Source organism: Danio rerio, chromosome 4 (assembly GCF_049306965.1).
Source record: "Danio rerio strain Tuebingen ecotype United States chromosome 4, GRCz12tu, whole genome shotgun sequence".
NCBI lineage: Eukaryota > Metazoa > Chordata > Actinopteri > Cypriniformes > Danionidae > Danio > Danio rerio.
Genome location: NC_133179.1, coordinates 39697800 through 39717320, shown reverse-complemented (window position 1 = coordinate 39717320; position 19521 = coordinate 39697800). Strand labels below are relative to the sequence as shown.

Below are 19521 nucleotides of genomic sequence, written 5' to 3'. Positions count from 1 at the left end.
TTTCACAAAACTTGTTAGTGGATAAACTCCTGTGGTGTGAACTCGCTGTAAGGCAATGACAGTGAGCGACCGATACAGACTCCCTGAAGCCCTGTTCAGACAATGCCTTTTGCCAGTTACGACAGATCAGATTTGTGTCAGATTATGAGATTTTAACTTGATCAACTCTTGATGTGTTGTGGGTAACAAATGAAGACTTTGATTTCAAAACACTACACATTTATTTTGATGGACTAATTTGAGAAAAGAAACAAGTTTTCTTTCTGAAGACAATTACAGTCTCTGTAGACAACTTGTTGCCTTTAAAGATGCAATGTGAAAACTCCCATATTACTACAAATAAATGTATTTAGATTCATTATTATTATTAGATTCATAAATGTATTTAGATTCATTATTATTATTATTATTTATATTATGATATATCTATAATCTGGAACAAAGAAGTGAATTGCACTGATTCTGGAGAAATTAGTCAAACTGACTCTCTCATGTGTATTGTGATTGGCTGTTTGCTGCACGTCACACTTTAAGCTGCATTTGCTCCAGAGTTGATCACAAACTAAAGTAAACTTTACGGTTTATATCAAGCCTTGTCAAATCATTTAACATCGCCGTAACCAGGTTGGGTTTATTTGATTTTGTCAACTTCCAGAGCTTTATCTTTTAACCAGGAGAAGGAGGGAAAATGCACTCACTCTGCATAGTGACATCTTGAAATAATATTTAAACTAGCCTAATAGACCAGGGGTTCTTAACCTTTCACAAGCTGCCCCCACCCCCAAAAGCTGGTTCATTGCAGTTGTATATAGTGTAACTAAACTAAATACGGCGTCATGTTTTATACGTTTGCAGCCTCTGCAACTTCCATCCATCATAAAAATTTATTTGGATGATTTGACTTTCCGCCGTTTTCTAAAGTCTTTGAGCACAGCACACAAAAACTAAATTGACATACTGCAGTCACACTTCAAAATGTGGTGTTTTTACATTTATAACATTTGAGCACAGTTCAGCAAAATACATCACATGATCTGACGACCAAGAGATCTTAATTTACCATCACCAAACGATTAAAAATGTGGCACTGATTTCATACAGAGTTCATACAGACACAGCCTAATGAAAACCAAGGTTTTCTAAGCACTTTTTCCAGCACCTATTTTTATTTTCAAAACTGACACGCAACATATTGAACACCTGAAATGTATTCTCAGCAACCCATTAAAGCATTGCATAGGAACCATCTATTGATTTATTAAAGAAAACATTAATAAGATATAATAATTAGTTAATAATATATTTATAATTAAGAATATAATAAACCAAAATTGACACGCAATGTATTGAACACCTGCAATGTCTTCTCAGCAATTAATAAAAATACTGCATTGGAACTATCTATCGATTTATACAATTAAAAAAAAAACATTTATTAACAACAATAATAATTGATCATATATTAATAATATAATAAGCCTGCACTAAATGTGCCTGTGATTTTTTTATTTTATTTGTTGATGTTCTCTCACAGATGGCAAGTTTTAGTAAATAATACTAATATTTTACAAATTACTCTTTTAAAAAACTACACTGAGTACTAGTTAATTACTTTTGAGAAAAACTCAGATTTTCATTATGGCCCTTTTTAAGAATAAAACTATTTAAATGGTTTAACTGCTTACATCACAAGGCTACATATAGGAATTTGCATTAACAAAGTATGGTCGATTTTTCCTTTCATGACATTGACTCAATTTCAATAGTACTGGCACAACTACCACATACTTTAAAGGCCATAGAGACACTTTTTGTCCATTTGTAAACAATACTTCCAAGCTTTGAAATGTTTAATTAAAGTATATGATGAAAAGATTTAAATTTGGGGTTTTATTTACATATTGTACACTATTGTCCTATTTGCTCATTGTTGTCTATACAACATTTTATTTTACACTTGATCTTAAACTGAAATAATTTTACACAAGGACAAGGACACTGTCAGTGATAAAATAATAAAACAAATGACTTCGTTTCACTTGAGGTATTTGAAATATGACGACTCTACATTTCTCAAAGCAGTGCTTTAAGAGCCTTATTGTTTATTTTGATAAATGTAACAAATTGTTTGACCTGTAATGCCTGCACAATTTAGTGATGCTTTAAGACCAATCAGAACACCCCTATTATGTATAAATCACATAAATACCTCATCCAGAAACATTTCTGGCATAATTATTTTGTCGTAAAGAAATAAAAAGTTTCACCTTTGCTAAAAGTTCTGGTAGTATAATATAATAACAGTGTTATTTGCAAACTCTAAATAGCGAAATCATATTAGCAGCCAATGACTATCAAAGTACAACATTGGTCACAGTCAAATAAACAGTGTTAATGTTGTTTTTAAGTCATACTTGCATGCTAATTCTGATCGAATATTCAAAATTAAATGGTAAACAATATAGAGACTTCTAAATGAACGAATGTGTGAATATAAAAAAAACTTTACCTTTATAACTCGCCATCGGGAGAGAAGAGAGTGAAACGTGTTTATAAAAAATGTAAAATATATTACAATTTGTTTATGAAATAATGACTGTTTTGGTCTAATTTAGCAGCAGAAAGAGATCCGATGAATCCAAACAAAGATAACAAATTTGCACGTCCCCAAGTGTCTGGCTCAAGAAGTTCTTGTAACTCAGAAAACAGCACTTCAGGATCCCTATTGCTTTCAGACGATCTGGTGTGTACACCTAATGACAAAACAGCTTCTCTGACGAGTTTTCCATTGTCATGTCTTTTTGACCTAAGGGTATGAACCTAGCTTTTTGAAGGTCACACTGGATTGTGCTGCACAGCCAACTTCAAATGAACTGCATCAAAGACAACCCAGGTGGGACTTGAACCCACAATCCCCAGCTTCGAAGGCTGGTGCCTTATCCATTAGGCCACTGGGCCATGTCACTAATTTCTATTAAGTATCTCTTGTATGCCTTCAACAAGACTCTTCTTCAGGGCTTGTTGGTCTCGTGCTATGATTCTCACTTAAGGTGCGAGAGATCCTGGGTTCAAATCCTAGATGAGACCTATGTCTGTCACAGAAAAAGCAGTGGTGATGTGCTGTGCTGTCTAGGGTGTTTATATGTTAATTGTAGCACATTCAGCTGTGTTTTCAGTTAATGAACATGTTGTGGACTTCTGATCTAAATCAGTATAACTTGTACGATTATACAGACAAAAAAGAAGCGTCCTATCGGATTTCTTTGAAGGAATTCAATTAGAATTATGATCATATTTTGACACCATTCCTATAGGATTGTTTTAAAGTACAATACATAAAAATCCTTTAGGATAATTTCTACAACATTTTAATTGGATCCAATTTATATCTTAATTAAGATATGCTTTTCTATTGTCTCTCTTAGCCTATTATACAATAGTTTTGAATGTTTAATGCACAAATTTCCAAACTAACATGTCTATACCAAAAACATATACAATGTCGCTAGACCAAACTGTGGGCTGGCCCACTCGAAACAGAAGTTCACTGAGGGCCCATAGCAAGTCCACACAAAGTGTAGTGTATATAGCCACAATGGGCGAAGTATAGGTATACTATCTGAGTCAGAAGTATGTCCTATGAGCATGCTCTGTGGGCATTTAGTAATTAACAAAATAGTAAGGTCCCACTAATACTAAGTTGAGTCCAGGCACAAAATGTGCCTATAAGGTCCCAGTAAAGCACTTATATGCACCATTGTGGCTTTAACACAAAACAAAACTAGTTCACTTCTACTATATAGCAAAATAGCACAATATCACTTCAACTGCATAAATACATATTTTGAAAGCATAAAGAAAAATCAGTAATAAATGAAGCATCTAAAAATATAAAGACAACATGGACTATTTTTCAAAGGTTTGGGACAAAACTGCTTTAGTTTATAAAAATGCAGATATAAAAGTAACCTTGTAAATAATTATTCCTTTTTAATATGTTAACTTTTCCATTTGAATATGTTAAAATATAATTTATTCCAATGATGTTAAAGCTGCATTTGAGGCATTTGTGTCCTAAATAAAATAATTTGAGACAAAACAACAAAACATATAAAAATATACTTAGTTAGAAGAAAAACAAAGTAAGATTTTCATGTGTGTATTTTCTCTACCATTTGTACCTTAAAGGGTCACGAAACTCCAAAACACATTTTTTGAGCTGTTGACAGTCATATATGTGTCCCACACTGCTAAAAACACTATTAGGACACAAATATTTCACTAAAAAGTGTAAATTGATTGTTTTTTCGTTATTTCAAGCAAATTTGTACTTCCGGTTTGAAACAAATTTTTGAAGCTGCGTCTCAACCATGAGATAATAGCGTGTATTCCAGCGTGCAGACTGGATGTCTGTGCCAGAGTGTGTCTTATTACGTCTTACAGTGCGGCTCGAAGGACATCTTTTGCATTCAGAGCTGCTTTCGTGAAGAGATCATCGGCAACACTGCTCGAAGTTTACCATGGAGGTGAAAAGGAATCTCCCTGACAAGGAATTGAACCCAAGCCACAGCGGTAAGAGCACTAAGTCCTAACCACAAGACCACCAGGGAAGGCCTGGTTAAAGGTTGCCCTCTAGCGTAGCTGTGGGCCTCCACCCAGGTGTGCTGCAGCTGCTCTGACAAAAATAACTCTAACGTTTGCAACCTCCTCCTGGAGAAGAGAAAGTCTCAGAGCCTGGTTCACAGTTCTTCTATGGAGGGACTGTCACATGCTCTGTGTAAAAGCATTCTATCGACACCACAACTTGCCATGACAACAAAGCACAGCATGCGTTTAAGGAACTCCATGTTCACCGAGCCGTGTCCTCTTTCCAAGCAGCATGCTAATGAGCACTCCTTGAACAGTGTGTGCCAGTGGCGCAATGGATAACGTGTCTGACTGATCAGAAGATTCTAGATTCGACTTTTGGCTGGCTCGATCAGGATTTATTGCATTGCTCTCAGTCAGTGCACTGCAGTTGCAGTTTGCCCCTGCCAGAGTTGTTTGGTTCTACTTTGGAGTGGATCAAGTTTCTGGGGCTGCCAGCACAGAGCCTGTGGGGTGTATGAGTGGCACTTGTGCAAGCGGAGCAGGGACGTGCCAGCGATCAGAATGAACTGGAGTTTGTGCCAAGACTGGGTCTCAAGAGTGGCAGTTCCCATATGGTCTAGCGGTTAGGATTCCTGGTTTTCACCCAGGTGGCCCGGGTTCGACTCCCGGTATGGGAAGGCTTGAGTGCTTTTGCCCTTTTTGGCCAGCGGTCGGGCTGCAGCTACCTTATAGGATGTGGTTGTGGAACTTCGCCGTAAGCCTTCGATAGCTCAGTTGGTAGAGCGGAGGACTGTAGGTGGGATGATGGCAATCCTTAGGTCGCTGGTTCGACTCCGGCTCGAAGGACATCTTTTGCGCTCAGAGCCGCTTTCTTGCCTTCGCCAAGTGAGTTAACCACTCATCAAAGTTCAGCATGGAGGTGAAAAGGAAGTTCCCTGACCGGGAGTCGAACCCGGGCCGCGGCGGTGAGAGCGCCGAATCCTAACCACTAGACCACCAGGGAAGGTCTGCGTAAAGGTTGGCCTCAAGTCTAGCTGTGGGCCTCCACCCAGGTGTGCTGCAGCTGCTCTGACAAAAATAACTAACGTTTGCAACCTCCCCCCGGAGAAGAGAAAGTCTCAGAGCCTGGATCACAGTTCTTCTTGGGAGGGACTGTCACATGCTCGGTGTAAGAGCATCCTATCGACACCACAACTTGCCGTGACAACAAAGCACAGCATGCGTTTTAGGAACTCCATGTTCACCGAGCCGTGTCCTCTTTCCAAGGACCATGCTAATGAGCACTGCTGATGCGGACTGGGCCAGTGGCGCAATGGATAACGCGTCTGACTACGGATCAGAAGACTCTAGGTTCGACTCCTGGCTGGCTCGTTCAGGATTTTTTTGCATTGCTCTCAGTGCAGTGCGGTCGCGGTTTGCCCCTGCCGGAGTTGTTCGGTTCTACTCTGGAGTGAATCGAGTTTCTGGGGCCGCCAGCACAGAGCCTGTGGGGTGCTCTCCTGGGTTCAAAGGCTGCCCCAACCGCTCTCATGTCTTGGTCCCGTACATCCCTCAGGACTTCCAGAAGAAACCAGTACAGCCACTCTCCTGGGAAGACAGCAGTGACAGCTTGTAAACCAAAATGTTTGCTGTGAGGCTAAGGCGTTCTACTGCAGCACAGATACGCATTCGAAAAGCATACAATATTCAAAAACAAAGTGCCAACCTAAAACAAGATTGCAGTCAAAATGACCACCTCAGACAAGTGTGAGCAATGTTTCAGTCTCTGTTATACGTCGGCAAATATGCCACACAGTGCAGACGCTCATACTACTGAAAAGGAAGTTACCTGACTGAGAAAGGTATAAATAGAAATCGGAGCCTGCTCCAAACGACCTGGTCAGCCCCAAGTGGGCTGTAAAAACCTCCTGGAGTTTTCATTCATTTAATGTCTGGTACAAGACACTGCGTCCAACCAGTTATGTTTGAATGTCAAACCTACCCCAATCCTTAAACCAACCTCACAGTTTCCTGCTGTGTTTTATCAACCTCCCAACCTACCCCAACTCTTAACCCAACCTCACAGTAACAAACCTCCATGTGGGTTTCATTGATTCAATGTCTCGTACATGGCACAGAATACAACCTATCGCAGTTTATTAAAATCACACCTCCCCCAGCCCTAGGCCCAACCACACGGTAACCTGCTGTGTTTTATTCAATTTTACTCCTACCCCAACCCTAAACACAACCTCAGAGTAAGCAAGTTTATATATTTTTTTATTTTTATGAATGTCTACTACAGCTACATCAATCGCAAACCCAGCCTACGTGCGGTATAAGTGCCTACCACTTAGAGGTCATCCAGCCGACTTGCAGTGTAATCTCCTCCACTTGTAGGTCTCTGAGCTGCAGCAACACCTAAGGGCTCTGACACACAGACACAAAAGAAATCATTGCTTTTAACCTACTCTTGGAGAGGAGAGAGTCTCCGACCCTGGATCTCAGGTCTTCTATGGAGGGACTGTCAGGAATCCTGTAAGAGCATCCCATCCACACAACCTCTTGCCATAAAAACAAAGCAGAATGTGGGGTGAAGGAACTCCGGGTTGACAGAGCCTTGTCCTTGCTTCAAGCTAAGTGCTAACAAGGTGCTGAACAGAGTGACGGTGGCACAAAGGTTAGCGCTTATGACTACGGATCAGAAGATTCTCGGTTTACGGAAACCAAGAAACTGTGTATGAGAGAGTGCGTAAGTGTATGAGTGGCACTTGTGCAAGCGGAGCAGGGACGTGCCAGCGATCAGAATGAACTGGAGTTTGTGCCAAGACTGGGTTTCAAGAGTGGCAGTTCCCATATGGTCTAGCGGTTAGGATTCCTGGTTTTCACCCAGGCGGTCTGGGTTTGACTCCCGGTATGGGAAGGCTTGAGTGCTTTTGCTTCTGTCCTTTTTGGCCAGCGGTCGGGCTGCAGCTACCTTATAGGATGTGGTTGTGGCATTGCCCCATAAGCCTTCGATAGCTCAGTTGGTAGAGCGGAGGACTGTAGGTGGGATGATGGCAATCCTTAGGTCGCTGGTTCGACTCCGGCTCGAAGGACATCTTTTGCGCTCAGAGCCGCTTTCTTGCCTTCGCCAAGTGAGTTAACCACTCCTCAAAGTTCAGCATGGAGGTGAAAAGGAAGTTCCCTGACCGGGAATCGAACCCGGGCCGCGGCGGTGAGAGCGTCGAATCCTAACCACTAGACCACCAGGGAAGGTCTGCTAAAGGTTGGCCTCAAGTCTAGCTGTGGGCCTCCACCCAGGTGTGCTGCAGCTGCTCTGACAAAAATAACTAACGTTTGCAACCTCCCCCTGGAGAAGAGAAAGTCTCAGAGCCTGGATCACAGTTCTTCTTGGGAGGGACTGTCACATGCTCGGTGTAAGAGCATCCTATCGACACCACAACTTGCCGTGACAACAAAGCACAGCATGCGTTTTAGGAACTCCATGTTCACCGAGCCGTGTCCTCTTTCCAAGGACCATGCTAATGAGTACTGCTGATGCGGACTGGGCCAGTGGCGCAATGGATAACGCGTCTGACTACGGATCAGAAGATTCTAGGTTCGACTCCTGGCTGGCTTGTTCAGGATTTTTTTGCGTTGCTCTCAGTGCAGTGCAGTCGCGGTTTGCCCCTGCCGGAGTTGTTCGGTTCTACTCTGGAGTGAATCGAGTTTCTGGGGCCGCCAGCACAGAGCCTGTGGGGTGCTCTCCTGGGTTCAAAGGCTGCCCCAACCGCTCTCATGTCTTGGTCCCGTACATCCCTCAGGACTTCCAGAAGAAACCAGTACAGCCACTCTCCTGGGAAGACAGCAGTGACAGCTTGTAAACCAAAATGTTTGCTGTGAGGCTAAGGCGTTCTACTGCAGCACAGATACGCATTCGAAAAGCATACAATATTCAAAAACAAAGTGCCAACCTAAAACAAGATTGCAGTCAAAATGACCACCTCAGACAAGTGTGAGCAATGTTTCAGTCTCTGTTATACGTCGGCAAATATGCCACACAGTGCAGACGCTCATACTACTGAAAAGGAAGTTACCTGACTGAGAAAGGTATAAATAGAAATCGGAGCCTGCTCCAAACGACCTGGTCAGCCCCAAGTGGGCTGTAAAAACCTCCTGGAGTTTTCATTCATTTAATGTCTGGTACAAGACACTGCGTCCAACCAGTTATGTTTGAATGTCAAACCTACCCCAATCCTTAAACCAACCTCACAGTTTCCTGTTGTGTTTTATCAACCTCCCAACCTACCCCAACTCTTAACCCAACCTCACAGTAACAAACCTCCATGTGGGTTTCATTGATTCAATGTCTCGTACATGGCACAGAATACAACCTATCGCAGTTTATTAAAATCACACCTACCCCAGCCCTAGGCCCAACCACACGGTAACCTGCTGTGTTTTATTCAATTTTACTCCTACCCCAACCCTAAACACAACCTCAGAGTAAGCAAGTTTATATATTTTTTTATTTTTATGAATGTCTACTACAGCTACATCAATCGCAAACCCAGCCTACGTGCGGTATAAGTGCCTACCACTTAGAGGTCATCCAGCCGACTTGCAGTGTAATCTCCTCCACTTGTAGGTCTCTGAGCTGCAGCAACACCTAAGGGCTCTGACACACAGACACAAAAGAAATCATTGCTTTTAACCTACTCTTGGAGAGGAGAGAGTCTCCGACCCTGGATCTCAGGTCTTCTATGGAGGGACTGTCAGGAATCCTGTAAGAGCATCCCATCCACACAACCTCTTGCCATAAAAACAAAGCAGAATGTGGGGTGAAGGAACTCTGGGTTGACAGAGCCTTGTCCTTGCTTCAAGCAAAGTGCTAACAAGGTGCTGAACAGAGTGACGGTGGCACAAAGGTTAGCGCTTATGACTACGGATCAGAAGATTCTCGGTTTACGGAAACCAAGAAACTGTGTATGAGAGAGTGCGTAAGTGTATGAGTGGCACTTGTGCAAGCGGAGCAGGGACGTGCCAGCGATCAGAATGAACTGGAGTTTGTGCCAAGACTGGGTTTCAAGAGTGGCAGTTCCCATATGGTCTAGCGGTTAGGATTCCTGGTTTTCACCCAGGCGGCCCGGGTTCGACTCCCGGTATGGGAAGGCTTGAGTGCTTTTGCTTCTGTCCTTTTTGGCCAGCGGTCGGGCTGCAGCTACCTTATAGGATGTGGTTGTGGCATTGCCCCGTAAGCCTTCGATAGAGCGGAGGACTGTAGGTGGGATGATGGTAATCCTTAGGTCGCTGGTTCGACTCCGGCTCGAAGGACATCTTTTGCGCTCAGAGCCGCTTTCTTGCCTTCGCCAAGTGAGTTAACCACTCCTCAAAGTTCAGCATGGAGGTGAAAAGGAAGTTCCCTGACCGGGAGTCGAACCCGGGCCGCGGCGGTGAGAGCGCCGAATCCTAACCACTAGACCACCAGGGAAGGTCTGCGTAAAGGTTGGCCTCAAGTCTAGCTGTGGGCCTCCACCCAGGTGTGCTGCAGCTGCTCTGACAAAAATAACTAACGTTTGCAACCTCCCCCCGGAGAAGAGAAAGTCTCAGAGCCTGGATCACAGTTCTTCTTGGGAGGGACTGTCACATGCTCGGTGTAAGAGCATCCTATCGACACCACAACTTGCCGTGACAACAAAGCACAGCATGCGTTTTAGGAACTCCATGTTCACCGAGCCGTGTCCTCTTTCCAAGGACCATGCTAATGAGTACTGCTGATGCGGACTGGGCCAGTGGCGCAATGGATAACGCGTCTGACTATGGATCAGAAGATTCTAGGTTCGACTCCTGGCTGGCTCGTTCAGGATTTTTTTGCGTTGCTCTCAGTGCAGTGCGGTCGCGGTTTGCCCCTGCCGGAGTTGTTCGGTTCTACTCTGGAGTGAATCGAGTTTCTGGGGCCGCCAGCACAGAGCCTGTGGGGTGCTCTCCTGGGTTCAAAGGCTGCCCCAACCGCTCTCATGTCTTGGTCCCGTACATCCCTCAGGACTTCCAGAAGAAACCAGTACAGCCACTCTCCTGGGAAGACAGCAGTGACAGCTTGTAAACCAAAATGTTTGCTGTGAGGCTAAGGCGTTCTACTGCAGCACAGATACGCATTCGAAAAGCATACAATATTCAAAAACAAAGTGCCAACCTAAAACAAGATTGCAGTCAAAATGACCACCTCAGACAAGTGTGAGCAATGTTTCAGTCTCTGTTATACGTCGGCAAATATGCCACACAGTGCAGACGCTCATACTACTGAAAAGGAAGTTACCTGACTGAGAAAGGTATAAATAGAAATCGGAGCCTGCTCCAAACGACCTGGTCAGCCCCAAGTGGGCTGTAAAAACCTCCTGGAGTTTTCATTCATTTAATGTCTGGTACAAGACACTGCGTCCAACCAGTTATGTTTGAATGTCAAACCTACCCCAATCCTTAAACCAACCTCACAGTTTCCTGCTGTGTTTTATCAACCTCCCAACCTACCCCAACTCTTAACCCAACCTCACAGTAACAAACCTCCATGTGGGTTTCATTGATTCAATGTCTCGTACATGGCACAGAATACAACCTATCGCAGTTTATTAAAATCACACCTACCCCAGCCCTAGGCCCAACCACACGGTAACCTGCTGTGTTTTATTCAATTTTACTCCTACCCCAACCCTAAACACAACCTCAGAGTAAGCAAGTTTATATATTTTTTTATTTTTATGAATGTCTACTACAGCTACATCAATCGCAAACCCAGCCTACGTGCGGTATAAGTGCCTACCACTTAGAGGTCATCCAGCCGACTTGCAGTGTAATCTCCTCCACTTGTAGGTCTCTGAGCTGCAGCAACACCTAAGGGCTCTGACACACAGACACAAAAGAAATCATTGCTTTTAACCTACTCTTGGAGAGGAGAGAGTCTCCGACCCTGGATCTCAGGTCTTCTATGGAGGGACTGTCAGGAATCCTGTAAGAGCATCCCATCCACACAACCTCTTGCCATAAAAACAAAGCAGAATGTGGGGTGAAGGAACTCCGGGTTGACAGAGCCTTGTCCTTGCTTCAAGCAAAGTGCTAACAAGGTGCTGAACAGAGTGACGGTGGCACAAAGGTTAGCGCTTATGACTACGGATCAGAAGATTCTCGGTTTACGGAAACCAAGAAACTGTGTATGAGAGAGTGCGTAAGTGTATGAGTGGCACTTGTGCAAGCGGAGCAGGGACGTGCCAGCGATCAGAATGAACTGGAGTTTGTGCCAAGACTGGGTTTCAAGAGTGGCAGTTCCCATATGGTCTAGCGGTTAGGATTCCTGGTTTTCACCCAGGCGGCCCGGGTTCGACTCCCGGTATGGGAAGGCTTGAGTGCTTTTGCTTCTGTCCTTTTTGGCCAGCGGTCGGGCTGCAGCTACCTTATAGGATGTGGTTGTGGAACTTCGCCGTAAGCCTTCGATAGCTCAGTTGGTAGAGCGGAGGACTGTAGGTGGGATGATGGCAATCCTTAGGTCGCTGGTTCGACTCCGGCTCGAAGGACATCTTTTGCGCTCAGAGCCGCTTTCTTGCCTTCGCCAAGTGAGTTAACCACTCCTCAAAGTTCAGCATGGAGGTGAAAAGGAAGTTCCCTGACCGGGAATCGAACCCGGGCCGCGGCGGTGAGAGCGCCGAATCCTAACCACTAGACCACCAGGGAAGGTCTGCGTAAAGGTTGGCCTCAAGTCTAGCTGTGGGCCTCCACCCAGGTGTGCTGCAGCTGCTCTGACAAAAATAACTAACGTTTGCAACCTCCCCCCGGAGAAGAGAAAGTCTCAGAGCCTGGATCACAGTTCTTCTTGGGAGGGACTGTCACATGCTCGGTGTAAGAGCATCCTATCGACACCACAACTTGCCGTGACAACAAAGCACAGCATGCGTTTTAGGAACTCCATGTTCACCGAGCCGTGTCCTCTTTCCAAGGACCATGCTAATGAGCACTGCTGATGCGGACTGGGCCAGTGGCGCAATGGATAACGTGTCTGACTACGGATCAGAAGACTCTAGGTTCGACTCCTGGCTGGCTCGTTCAGGATTTTTTTGCATTGCTCTCAGTGCAGTGCGGTCGCGGTTTGCCCCTGCCGGAGTTGTTCGGTTCTACTCTGGAGTGAATCGAGTTTCTGGGGCCGCCAGCACAGAGCCTGTGGGGTGCTCTCCTGGGTTCAAAGGCTGCCCCAACCGCTCTCATGTCTTGGTCCCGTACATCCCTCAGGACTTCCAGAAGAAACCAGTACAGCCACTCTCCTGGGAAGACAGCAGTGACAGCTTGTAAACCAAAATGTTTGCTGTGAGGCTAAGGCGTTCTACTGCAGCACAGATACGCATTCGAAAAGCATACAATATTCAAAAACAAAGTGCCAACCTAAAACAAGATTGCAGTCAAAATGACCACCTCAGACAAGTGTGAGCAATGTTTCAGTCTCTGTTATACGTCGGCAAATATGCCACACAGTGCAGACGCTCATACTACTGAAAAGGAAGTTACCTGACTGAGAAAGGTATAAATAGAAATCGGAGCCTGCTCCAAACGACCTGGTCAGCCCCAAGTGGGCTGTAAAAACCTCCTGGAGTTTTCATTCATTTAATGTCTGGTACAAGACACTGCGTCCAACCAGTTATGTTTAAATGTCAAACCTACCCCAATCCTTAAACCAACCTCACAGTTTCCTGCTGTGTTTTATCAACCTCCCAACCTACCCCAACTCTTAACTCAACCTCACAGTAACAAACCTACATGTGGGTTTCATTGATTCAATGTCTCGTACATGGCACAGAATACAACCTATCGCAGTTTATTAAAATCACACCTACCCCAGCCCTAGGCCCAACCACACGGTAACCTGCTGTGTTTTATTCAATTTTACTCCTACCCCAACCCTAAACACAACCTCAGAGTAAGCAAGTTTATATATTTTTTTTATTTTTATGAATGTCTACTACAGCTACATCAATCGCAAACCCAGCCTACGTGCGGTATAAGTGCCTACCACTTAGAGGTCATCCAGCCGACTTGCAGTGTAATCTCCTCCACTTGTAGGTCTCTGAGCTGCAGCAACACCTAAGGGCTCTGACACACAGACACAAAAGAAATCATTGCTTTTAACCTACTCTTGGAGAGGAGAGAGTCTCCGACCCTGGATCTCAGGTCTTCTATGGAGGGACTGACAGGAATCCTGTAAGAGCATCCCATCCACACAACCTCTTGCCATAAAAACAAAGCAGAATGTGGGGTGAAGGAACTCCGGGTTGACAGAGCCTTGTCCTTGCTTCAAGCAAAGTGCTAACAAGGTGCTGAACAGAGTGACGGTGGCACAAAGGTTAGCGCTTATGACTACGGATCAGAAGATTCTCGGTTACGGAAACCAAGAAACTGTGTATGAGAGAGTGCGTAAGTGTATGAGTGGCACTTGTGCAAGCGGAGCAGGGACGTGCCAGCGATCAGAATGAACTGGAGTTTGTGCCAAGACTGGGTTTCAAGAGTGGCAGTTCCCATATGGTCTAGCGGTTAGGATTCCTGGTTTTCACCCAGGTGGCCCGGGTTCGACTCTCGGTATGGGAAGGCTTGAGTGCTTTTGCTTCTGTCCTTTTTGGCCAGCGGTCGGACTGCAGCTACATTATAGGATGTGGTTGTGGAACTGCCCTGTAAGCCTTCGATAGCTCAGTTGGTAGAGCGGAGGACTGTAGGTGGGATGATGGCAATCCTTAGGTCGCTGGTTCGACTCCGGCTCGAAGGACATCTTTTGCGTTCAGAGCCGCTTTCTTGCCTTCGCCAAGTGAGTTAACCACTCCTCAAAGTTCAGCATGGAGGTGAAAAGGAAGTTCCCTGACCGGGAATCGAACCCGGGCCGCGGCAGTGAGACCACGGAATCCTAACCACTAGACCACCAGGGAAGGTCTGGCTAAAGGTTGGCATCAAGTCTAGGTGTGGGCCTCCAACCAGGTGTGCTGCAGCTGCTCTGACAAAAATAACTCCAACGTTTGCAACCTCCTCCTGGAGAAGAGAAAGTCTCAGAGCCTGGATCACAGTTCTTCTTGGGAGGGACTGTCACATGCTCGGTGTAAGAGCATCCTATCGACACCACAACTTGCCATGACAACAAAGCACAGCATGCGTTTAAGGAACTCCATGTTCACCGAGCCGTGTCCTCTTTCCAAGCAGCATGCTAATGAGCACTGCTGACGCGGACTGGGCCAGGGGCGCAATGGATAACACGTCTGACTACGGATCAGAAGATTCTAGGTTTGACTCCTGGCTGGCCCATTCAGGATTTTTTTGCGTTGCTCTCAGTGCAGTGCGGTCGCGGTTTGCCCCTGCCTGAGTTGTTCGGTTCTACTCTGGAGTGAATCGAGTTTCTGGGGCCGCCAGCACAGAGCCTGTGGGGTGCTCTCCTGGGTTCAAAGGCTGCCCCAACTGCTCTAATGTCTTGGTCCCGTACATCCCTCAGGACTTCCAGAAGAAACCAGTACAGCCACTCTCCTGGGAAGATGGCAGTGACAGCTTGCAGACCAAAATGTTTGCTGTGAGGCTAAGGCGTTCTACTGCAGCACAGATACGCATTCGAAAAGCAGACAATATTCAAAAACAAAGTGCCAACCTAAAACAAGATTGCAGTCAAAATGACCACCTCAGACAAGTGTGAGCAATGTTTCAGTCTCTGTTATATGTCGGCAAATATGCCACACAGTGCAGACTGGGCCAGTGGCGCATACTGTCACCTGTAAGTTGTGGTTATTCTTGGTTACACCGGCCAATCACGGTCCGAGTTGGAACCAAGATTTTTTTTAATTCTTGGTCATGCTGGCCAATCACGTCCCGAGCTGGAACCAAGATTCACCCTATTCTTGGTTACGGCAGCCAATCATGTTCCGAGTTACAATGAACGCTCTGGCCAATCAGAGCCCTTATACCATTCAAGATTTGTACTGTAATAACAGATTTCGTTGCAGATTAATTCGGACAACAATTGCAAACTAAGTATTTTTATAACAAGTTGGTTTAAATGAATAACCATTACAGTAACGTTGAATACTATTCACTCTATATTTACTTTTACTTGATTTAAACTGTCCTTTAATTCCTTTCTAACCTCTACTTCTTCATGTGCTTTTGCTTTTTGTATTGATTTACTCATTTTAATCGTATACTTATTAATTTCATATTTTGTGTTATCCCACCATATTCTTTTATCTTCATGATGCATCTCATTTTGTATTTCAGTATTTATCAAGTCCACTATTGCCTTTCTATAAGGTTCTCCTTTTAAAATTTCTGTATTTAAAATCCATATCCCTTTTCCTCTTTCGGTTTCATTAAAATCAATCTTCATTAATAAAAACTTGTGGTCGCTTAGCGCTGTTTCTTTAAAATAAACACTCTATAAAATCACCCAGTTTTTCCTTGCATAAAATAAAATCAATCCTACTTTGCTTTAAGTTACCATCTACTAAATGTCTTCTTGAATATTCTCTTTTTCCTTCATTCATTACTCTCCATATGTCCACTACTTTGTGCTCTGCCATTAGTTTCTGCAACTCTTTTCTCCCAGTGTCATTCCTAAAAACCATGCCATCCGCTAAATCAGTTCTATTAAAAACCGTGTTAAAATATCCAATTAAAATAGTTTCTCCCCATAAAATCATTAGATCATTTATTGTTTAAAAAAGTCCTTCTTTTCCTTTTCTGCTACTGGAGCATGAATGTTACATAATGTTGTATTATTTTCTCTCATTCTAATAGCAAGGCATTTTCCCTCTTGATCATTGTATATTTCTTCCACATCATTCTTTATATCTTCTTTGACTAAAATAGCGACCCCTCTTCCCATCCTTCCATCACCATTGTTATAAAATATTTGCCCCCTCCATCTCCTTTTTAAATCTTCCATCATGCCATTATTCCGATTAGTCTCTTGTAAACAAATTAAGTTTTGTTTTTTGCACAGTTCCTTTACCTTGTCAAATTTTCCAACATTCAAAAGACCTCTTGTATTAAAACTAACACAATTAAAACCATTAAAAGAAAAGATAAAAATAAAAATAAATACTTAAAATTAGCGCTACCAAAATTAACGCGTTAACGCATGCGATTAATTTTAAATAATTAACGCGTTAAAAAAATTAACGCAATTAACGCATGCAGGTTTTTTTACTTCCTGTTGTGGTAGACATGTGTTCAACATGCAATAAATGTGGATAAGACCAAGGAAGCACTTTTTGAAGGAAAGTTCCAGTATAAAACAATTAGGTACATCACAGGTTATCCAGAATTTCATGCAATTTCGGGTGTTTCATTTTTAACTTTCGACTTCTGTTGTAAGTTGACACCGCATGGCGAACAGAAACAAAATCATCCGCATTTCATGACTCGGTGTTCCTTTAAGGTAAGGTTCCTTTTAAGGCTACACGGTAAAATTTTAATAAGAGTATTATCTTAATCATATTAAAATCGGAGTATTGGTGTCTTACGTAAATGTACTCAGTACGTCTGGTGAAGTCGCGAGCTGTCAAAGACAGGGCATTACTCTGCCTTTCAGCATGAGCCCACCAAGTTTAGCGTGTTTCCTCATATAAACACAACGAAAGCGTATACTTCGCGTTGTTGTGTCAGAATCCTTGTGAAATACAGTAATACTTTAGGACGCTTAGTTTAAGCAAATTTGATGAACTTGATCATGCGTGTTGAATCTGAGGGGAGTCGCTCCAGTATGGAAGGCCGTTGGGGCCAAAACGTCTGCAGCGCGTTGTGTGTGTCTGTCTGTGTGTTTGTCTGTGTCAGGCCCGTTGAGGGGTGTCAGGGGTGGAGTGAGCGACGTATCTGAGTAGGGGCGAGAGGGGTGTCCAATGTATTTAACGACCGGTTTGCAAGAAATTATCATTCATTTGCGGGCATTTGGGAGTCTCTGTGCACTTGCGGGATACTCCTAGTCTTAGCAACTGGATGAATGTAAAGGAGGATTAAGCAAAATTGTTTCTACTCTATAACTAATGTTCTCAACTCACAGCAATAAAACTTTACAATGAGTGCAACAGTTTGTATCCTATAGTTTATTATTATAATTTTTCATTTTCCATATCTGCAATTCCTGTATTTTGGCATTTTTTTTGCAGTCCACTTAGAATCCAACATGGAAATCAATGTTTTCTTTATTGGCATTGATTGTTTTGAAATTTAAATGTCATTAACATGCCTGCGTTTTAATTTCTGTAATAAATATGGCTGTCAAGCCAGGATCTTGATGGTTTATTGTGGGTATGTTGTTTGCATGAAGAAATCTGTGTTACAAGTTAAACAAAAATTCTATTAAACAATTATATTTTGAATTTAAATAATTTTTTGTCTTGCGTTTACATTAATTTTACATTTAAATAGGCAAAATTACAAGTTTCAGTATTTTAAATGAGATTAATCGCGATAAATTTTTTTTAAAAGGTGCGATTAATTAGTTAATTTTTTTTAATCGATAGATAGCACTAATATATACAGGGAAAGCTGCCCTCATATCGAACACACACTCACATATGCATAGGCTTATATTATTATTTTAAAAAGTAACAGAAAAAGGGCACTTTCTCTCCAGAAGGAAAAAGGGGCTCTTAATACAATGTGTGCCCCATTCCTATCTCTCCGCACCCCTCGTTGAGAACCAAGAGAATCGCTTTCGAGGTTAACTAGGCAGCCGCACACTTGACCCGTGTGCATAGAGTAGGTGAGATCAAAGTCCCTTTAAGATATTCTATAGTCTTTGCATGAGCTGGGATGCGGGCAGTGGACCAAACCATTGTGAGGAAGGGAAGAGGGATCTCTCAGCTGTTTCTAAATGCATTTTTTTTTTGCGTTTTTATTTTTTAATTTGCTCCATCTTGCTTTTTTTCAAAGGACACAGATGTTTAATCAGCTGTTGTTCAGTGGTGAATTAGAAAACTTAACTATTTATATTAAGCATCACCACCGTCCACCCTACATCTACGCCCCTGTATGAAGTAGTGTTCTAGGTTATAACGATGCGTAAAGAATGCTCCGGCTTCAATACAGTGCGTTACAGTACACGACTGCCCCCTACTGTTCATGTCTTTATTTGCTAGACCATCTTTCCGTGCTAACGCGCCATATGTCGTGGCCATGCGAGATCACTTTGTTTCATGCGCGCGTTAGTTCATGCCAGATCTGTATATACATTTACCTGATTTTATTTTTTTACTTTTTGTTGCCCTGTCACCTGCTAAAAAAGCGGGGGATGTAGCTTATTGTGTGTCAAGTGACGTAACGGAAGTGGGTGGAGCTAGAGGGGAACGTCGGTGGTGGGAGCGACAGAACAGAAAAGCTTGTTACTGCTGAAGAACGTAATAAAAATAAGCTAGAAGCTATTACTTGTGTGTGTGTGTGTGTGATCATCTAACATCTACACAAGCCATCCAACTTCCCCTTCCACCACTACAATGTCCATCCATCCATCCATTTATTCATTTTATTTTGTGAATGTGTTATTTTTCAGGCTGATCTCAGAAATACAGTAATTTTTACTGACAGAATTTTAGGTGCAGGCTAGGACTGTCTCTGCCATTTGCAGATAACGTTGTCTTTTTGGCTTCATAGGACATGGAACTTCAGCATGCAGTAAGTGGGACTGTTTACTGCTGAGTGTGACATGGCAGGGAAAGAAACAGCACCTCTAAGAAACCATTGTGCTTGACTGGAAAAAGGTGGCCATCTCCAGTTTGGAGCAGAGTCTTTACCCCAAATGGAGTTTAAGTATCAGTGTTTTCCATGAGGAATGGAATGTGAGATTTAAAGATGGATCAGTGCAGCGGCAGCAGTAATGCAGTTGATGTGGTTGTCTGTTGTGGTGAAGGATCTGAGACGAAAGGCAATGTTCTTAATTTACTGCTCATTCTAGGTTCCTACTCTCAC

The 19521-nt window shown here is 43.4% G+C and overlaps 18 non-coding genes across 18 annotated transcripts; 13 read left to right on the top strand and 5 right to left on the bottom strand.

Annotated features, from left to right (window-relative positions):
- Positions 1–2885: 2885 nt before the first annotated feature.
- trnar-ucg (transfer RNA arginine (anticodon UCG)) lies at positions 2886–2958 on the bottom strand. The gene has a single exon. It is a non-coding gene; the product is annotated as a tRNA-Arg (tRNA).
- A 2237-nt stretch (positions 2959–5195) lies between these two features.
- Positions 5196–5267, top strand: trnae-uuc (transfer RNA glutamic acid (anticodon UUC)). The gene has a single exon. It is a non-coding gene; the product is annotated as a tRNA-Glu (tRNA).
- An 82-nt stretch (positions 5268–5349) lies between these two features.
- trnay-gua (transfer RNA tyrosine (anticodon GUA)) lies at positions 5350–5436 on the top strand. The gene is given in 2 exon segments: positions 5350–5386; positions 5401–5436. It is a non-coding gene; the product is annotated as a tRNA-Tyr (tRNA).
- Positions 5437–5521: 85 nt separating this feature from the next.
- On the bottom strand, positions 5522–5593 carry trnae-cuc (transfer RNA glutamic acid (anticodon CUC)). The gene has a single exon. It is a non-coding gene; the product is annotated as a tRNA-Glu (tRNA).
- A 295-nt stretch (positions 5594–5888) lies between these two features.
- Positions 5889–5961, top strand: trnar-acg (transfer RNA arginine (anticodon ACG)). The gene has a single exon. It is a non-coding gene; the product is annotated as a tRNA-Arg (tRNA).
- Positions 5962–7420: 1459 nt separating this feature from the next.
- trnae-uuc (transfer RNA glutamic acid (anticodon UUC)) lies at positions 7421–7492 on the top strand. The gene has a single exon. It is a non-coding gene; the product is annotated as a tRNA-Glu (tRNA).
- Positions 7493–7580: 88 nt separating this feature from the next.
- On the top strand, positions 7581–7667 carry trnay-gua (transfer RNA tyrosine (anticodon GUA)). Its single transcript is given in 2 exon segments — positions 7581–7617; positions 7632–7667. It is a non-coding gene; the product is annotated as a tRNA-Tyr (tRNA).
- An 85-nt stretch (positions 7668–7752) lies between these two features.
- On the bottom strand, positions 7753–7824 carry trnae-cuc (transfer RNA glutamic acid (anticodon CUC)). The gene has a single exon. It is a non-coding gene; the product is annotated as a tRNA-Glu (tRNA).
- A 294-nt stretch (positions 7825–8118) lies between these two features.
- trnar-acg (transfer RNA arginine (anticodon ACG)) lies at positions 8119–8191 on the top strand. Its single transcript has one exon. It is a non-coding gene; the product is annotated as a tRNA-Arg (tRNA).
- A 1459-nt stretch (positions 8192–9650) lies between these two features.
- trnae-uuc (transfer RNA glutamic acid (anticodon UUC)) lies at positions 9651–9722 on the top strand. The gene has a single exon. It is a non-coding gene; the product is annotated as a tRNA-Glu (tRNA).
- Positions 9723–9970: 248 nt separating this feature from the next.
- Positions 9971–10042, bottom strand: trnae-cuc (transfer RNA glutamic acid (anticodon CUC)). The gene has a single exon. It is a non-coding gene; the product is annotated as a tRNA-Glu (tRNA).
- A 295-nt stretch (positions 10043–10337) lies between these two features.
- trnah-aug (transfer RNA histidin (anticodon AUG)) lies at positions 10338–10410 on the top strand. Its single transcript has one exon. It is a non-coding gene; the product is annotated as a tRNA-His (tRNA).
- Positions 10411–11869: 1459 nt separating this feature from the next.
- On the top strand, positions 11870–11941 carry trnae-uuc (transfer RNA glutamic acid (anticodon UUC)). Its single transcript has one exon. It is a non-coding gene; the product is annotated as a tRNA-Glu (tRNA).
- Positions 11942–12029: 88 nt separating this feature from the next.
- Positions 12030–12116, top strand: trnay-gua (transfer RNA tyrosine (anticodon GUA)). Its single transcript is given in 2 exon segments — positions 12030–12066; positions 12081–12116. It is a non-coding gene; the product is annotated as a tRNA-Tyr (tRNA).
- An 85-nt stretch (positions 12117–12201) lies between these two features.
- On the bottom strand, positions 12202–12273 carry trnae-cuc (transfer RNA glutamic acid (anticodon CUC)). Its single transcript has one exon. It is a non-coding gene; the product is annotated as a tRNA-Glu (tRNA).
- A 295-nt stretch (positions 12274–12568) lies between these two features.
- On the top strand, positions 12569–12641 carry trnar-acg (transfer RNA arginine (anticodon ACG)). Its single transcript has one exon. It is a non-coding gene; the product is annotated as a tRNA-Arg (tRNA).
- Positions 12642–14100: 1459 nt separating this feature from the next.
- On the top strand, positions 14101–14172 carry trnae-uuc (transfer RNA glutamic acid (anticodon UUC)). The gene has a single exon. It is a non-coding gene; the product is annotated as a tRNA-Glu (tRNA).
- Positions 14173–14260: 88 nt separating this feature from the next.
- On the top strand, positions 14261–14347 carry trnay-gua (transfer RNA tyrosine (anticodon GUA)). Its single transcript is given in 2 exon segments — positions 14261–14297; positions 14312–14347. It is a non-coding gene; the product is annotated as a tRNA-Tyr (tRNA).
- Positions 14348–19521: the final 5174 nt, after the last annotated feature.